Genomic DNA, 5064 nt, shown 5'->3' with positions numbered 1-5064 from the left:
TCATCTCCCATGATGCTTACTTCAATGTTGGAGGATATATATTGCGGATTAGGGGAATACAATGCGTTCTCTCTCAGCAGGGAACTACCCAGTGTATGCTTGTTTTCCCAGTATAGCGGTACTCATGAACATATACATGGAACTGCGTGGTCCACATGTCATCGCGGTTAAGTAGAAGGAATGAAGGATCTCGCAGTGATTATCACTGCTGTCTCACAGCACCAGGATCCCAAGTTCTATTCCAGCTCCGTTTTGCTCCCACAGTCCAAAGATGTGCAGGTCAGGTCAATTGGCCATGCGAAATTGTCCATAGTATTAGGTGCATCAGTCAGAGGGAAATGGGTCTTGGTGGGTGACTCTTGGAGGGGCGGGGGGTTGGGGGGAGGTCAGTGTGGACTTGTTGGGACGAAGGGCATGTTTCCACGCTGTAGAGAATCTAATCTAATCTAATCTAATCTAATAGAATCTAATGTTGCAATGTGCCCATGCATGGCACGTCGTGTTGGTGAATACCCACAGTACGAAAAACAGCCAGAGCCTCTTCATTTGGAAGCAGTCAGCTATTCCCTTCACGTGCAAGGAAAAAATAGCCTTTCAGATTGACGTCATGTCCTTAATACGGGGCTTGAACACCCCCCCTCCCCCTGCTCATCACTTGCCACTGAGAGAAATAGGACAACTGAGAACATGACAGAGCAGTCCATCAGATTTAGCAAAACTTCCGAAGTCTGAATGGGTAAGAGTGAATCTTTCAGTTCACACTGTATCACGAATGCTGCCATCTCTCTCCCTTTCACTCACATACTGCCTCACATTCGTCCTGAAAATAAAATGACATGGGATATGTCATGTTATATTCGATCTTCCAAACTTTTACCCGTTGTTTTCACCTCCAAGTATTCATTTGGACACCTTGCACCTTCTCTGAATGATGTAATTGTCTGTTTACCTTAACGTCATCGCCTAACATAGTTACAGTGCATTTATGCTAAATCATTGATACGGCTTCCAAACAGCTGAACACCCTGTACTGCTTCCTGTGTGACTCGACATGATATGTTCTGTCAAACTGATCAAGGATGATTTATTTCGAGTTTCTGATTGCTGTTTGGTACCTATTCCTACCGCATTCTCATGTCACACATTCAAATTTCTTATCGACATCCATGATTGAATGAGGATGGACAAGGCATGATTCGTAAATTGCTGATGAAACGAAAGAAGATGATACCATAGAAAGTTTGGAATGTTATCAGAAATTACAGCAGGATCTTGATCAGCTGGGGAAGTGGGCCGAGTAATGCAAAATGGAGTTTCATGGAGATAAGTGTGAGGTGTTGTGTTTTGGCACCTCAAATAAAGGTAGGAATTTTATGGTCAATGTTCGGACCTGAAGGAGTGTCCCAGAATAGTGGGACCATGGAGTTCAGGTTCACAGTTCTCTTAAATTGGAGTCACAGATCGGTAGGACAGTGAGGATGGCCTTTGGTACACTGGCCTTCATCGATCAGGGCACTGAGTACAGAAGTTGCACAATTATGTTCGAGCTAAAAAAAGACGTTAATGAGGCCGAACTCGGAGTATAAGTGTTCAGGTTGGGCCACCTTGCTGTCGAAATGATGTTATTAAACTGGAAAGAGTGCAGAAGAAATTTGCAATGATATTGCCAGAACTCAACGCTCTCATTTGTAGACAGAGTTTGGATAAACTCGGATATTTTCCCATATTTTGTTGGAGACTGTGTGAGGTCCTCATAGAAGTGTATCAGGTCATGAGGGGCATGGATAGATTGAATGCACTCATCATTTTTCACAGCATTGGGAACCGAGGGTGAGTGGGCAAAAGTTTAAGGTTAGAGTGGAAAGAGTAAAATGGAAACTGAGGCGCAATTGTTTTGCAAAGAGTGTGCTACGCATATGGAATGAACACAAATCCACGAGGTCAGATTTTATTTCACATATCCTTCTAAATTGCTCTCTGCTCTCTCGCATTCAGCTCCGCCCGAGTCAAGTGGACCCCTCTGACACCTGTCTTTCAATTAGTCTTATTTGTGAATTTGAACTTGATATTGAGTCCAGAGTGTTGCAAATTCTCTCAGCAGAATATGAGGTATTTCTTTTCCAAATGATGGTGAGCTTCGCTGAAGCACTGGGCTAAGCCGGAGAAAGATGATGGACGGGGAATAGGTTCGTGTGTGCAAGTGTAAGACAGCTGGAAGCTCTGGTTCACTTTTGCGGGTAGAACTTAGACGCTCTATGAAGTAGCCATGCAGTCTGGTGCCCTGACGTGTGAACTGATCATCGGAGGAAAATGTCAGTTTTTTTTTCCAGAACCAAGGGGTTAAAAGTCAACGATATTTGGGGAGAAATCCCAAAGAGAGAGAAGAACAGTTGGACGTAAAAAGGAGTGGAACAATCTATGGAGCGTTCTTCAACTGATGGTATTAGTCACTGGCCAAAAGTCAGTGAATTGACCAAAAGACATGATTCTCAAGAAAGACAGCACGTTGCAGGGAGAAGGACACATTGTTTCGAAGTACATTCAGGCAGTTAATGGGGTGAACTTTTTTGTCTGTGTTTACGTTTCAAGAACGATTTTCACTTTTCCTGTCAGGAAATGTAAAGAAGTAACCTTTGTTTAGTTACAAGTGATAGAGTGTGTGACAGTGTCTTCGAAACTTTATGAATGTTCTTATGAATGTTCGTCTCCATGTTTGGGAAAGGAGGAATTCTTGTATTTGCGTCACATTTCTAAAGTAATTCAGACATTGCGCTGTGTTATTACAGCTCCAATAATTTCAATAGATCTTTAAATACAGTGAGCCATTTGAAATCTGACTCTGTCCACAATACAACTGACAACTTTACCTCCAGGATGATGCATATTTTCTTTTTTTACCTTCCTTACAATTACCAGAGTGACAATCTTCATCCTGCTTCATAAAGATTGTGGATTGTTTCCCTGTGTCAGTCGTTACCTGGGGGCCATGGCAGTGGCGGATCTAGTGGTCATTATCCTCGATCTGATATTGAGACACATTCCCATTGTTTACTGGGAAGAGTTTACTTTCCTGTGGTACATCAAAGTGTGTAATATCCACGTCGTCCTGCTTTATGCAGCAACTGACTGTTCTGTCTGGTTCACAGTCACTTTCACCTTTGATCGGTTTGTAGCCATTTGTTCCCAGAACCTGAAAAGTAAATACTGCAGTGAGAAAACAGCGGCTGTGGTTCTTGGAACAGTGACTGTGCTGAGCTGCTTAAAGAACATTTTCTGGTATTTCATGCTAGCAGGGACACATAATCTGGATAACATCCCCTGGTTTTGTCACATAACAAGCAGTGTTCAATCCTCTCGTGTCTGGACGGCAATCGAGTTCCTTCATCACGTCCTAAACTCGGCTCTTCCATTTCTCCTGATTGTACTACTCAATATTTTCACCGTCAGACACATTTTAGTGACCAGCAGAGCCCGCAAGAGACTGCGTGCTCACACAAATGGGGACGGTCAGTGTGACACAGAAATGCGAAATCGACAAAGATCCATAATTTTGCTGTTTCTGATCTCGGGCAATTTCATCTTGTTATGGTCAATGCTGATGGTGTATTCTATATGGAACCGGATGTGGTATTTCGGGTATAGGTCTGTGTTTGTCTATCCATTCGTGCAGGAATTAGGTTTCATGCTGCAGCTCCTCAGTTGCTGCACAAGCACAGCGATTTCTGCTGTGACCCAGAAAAAGTTCAGACAGCAGTTGAAGAATGTGCTGAAGTATCCCTTAATCCAAATTCATAAATCAATCCAATTCACTCATTAATCAATCAATTCAGGATTTTCATATTTCAATTCAATGTTTCAGCAGTGAAGCAGCTTGTCAATATGGTAATAGACTGAGGACGGTACTGGTTTGTCCATCCTTATCCTCTGACAGGTGATTATAGGGGTATATCTCAGCGTTTCTCTCAACTCAGGAGCCAGCCTGACAAGGCACAGCTCTCACCTGACTGTATCCATAACTTCCAACTCGTAACTGATTAAAACGTTCATTAAAACATGTCAAGCAGTAGAGTTTGTCTTTGCTTTGAAAAAGCTGAGCTGGAGATTCTAACCCATGTCCTTGTCATCCGAGAAGCGGATGGAACCGGATGGGACACAATAATTCTGTTTAAGTCATTCGGTCCTTGCTTTCACCTCTGTGTTAAACACCCCGTCCTGGCCTCAGCAGAATTCAACTTTCTCTCTGTTCCCCTCCATTCATATCTTTCTCCCATTCTCACAATTTCTCTCATTTGTACTCACTGCACCTCCTATTTTGTAATTGCTGTTCGCTGTATCTCCCTCCCCCATTCTCATTCACTGTCTCTTCGTCTTGCTCTCCCTGTACCTCCTCCATTCTCTCTCTTTCAAATCCTGTCCAGCTTCAACTCCCTCTTAGCTTCTGTTGCTGGAGAAACAGGATGCGTTTATGTTTGCAATCTGTTGTTTGGGGAACAGAACGGGATGCACTGTTCCGAGGGAAAATTATGTAGAAGTGGATAAAGCCTGTTCTTAATGCAACTGTGCAGTGGTGGTCCAGCAACCAGTTATTAGGGCAAGAAAAGCAGGTGTAGGATCATGAACCCTTGTCAGAGAAACATTGTGGTGGTGGGGCTGACGGATGTTATCTTTGGAAGAATGTGGGATGGGCCCACATTCCGTTGCCAGGGGAAAATAATTGGTGTTCGACCACTGTCCTTCGCTGGGGGGGCAGAGTGGCTATGTGCACAAAGCCCGTTGCTTGGAGAAAGTGTTGGGGAAAGGTGCACAGACGATTGCTGGGTGAATAAAATGAGGAATGGATCACAGGCCTTTGTTATTGGAACAGATTAGGCACAGATTCTCAGGCCATTGCCGACAGGAAAGCAAGGTAGTGAGAGCATAAACATTGCAAAGGATAACAGAGGGAGCTGATGACGTTGGGTGTTCATGTGGGATCACAGTAGCGGTGCAACAATTGCGAGTTGCTCGGCAATCGAAATGGATATATGACCACAAGAGGAATAGAAAGGTGATGGATCCAGCAGT

The sequence above is a fragment of the Chiloscyllium plagiosum genome, chromosome 49, assembly GCF_004010195.1.
Source record: "Chiloscyllium plagiosum isolate BGI_BamShark_2017 chromosome 49, ASM401019v2, whole genome shotgun sequence".
NCBI classification, from domain to species: Eukaryota; Metazoa; Chordata; class Chondrichthyes; order Orectolobiformes; family Hemiscylliidae; genus Chiloscyllium; species Chiloscyllium plagiosum.
The sequence above is the reverse complement of the archived record's forward strand: the minus strand, read 5'-3'. Positions refer to the sequence as shown.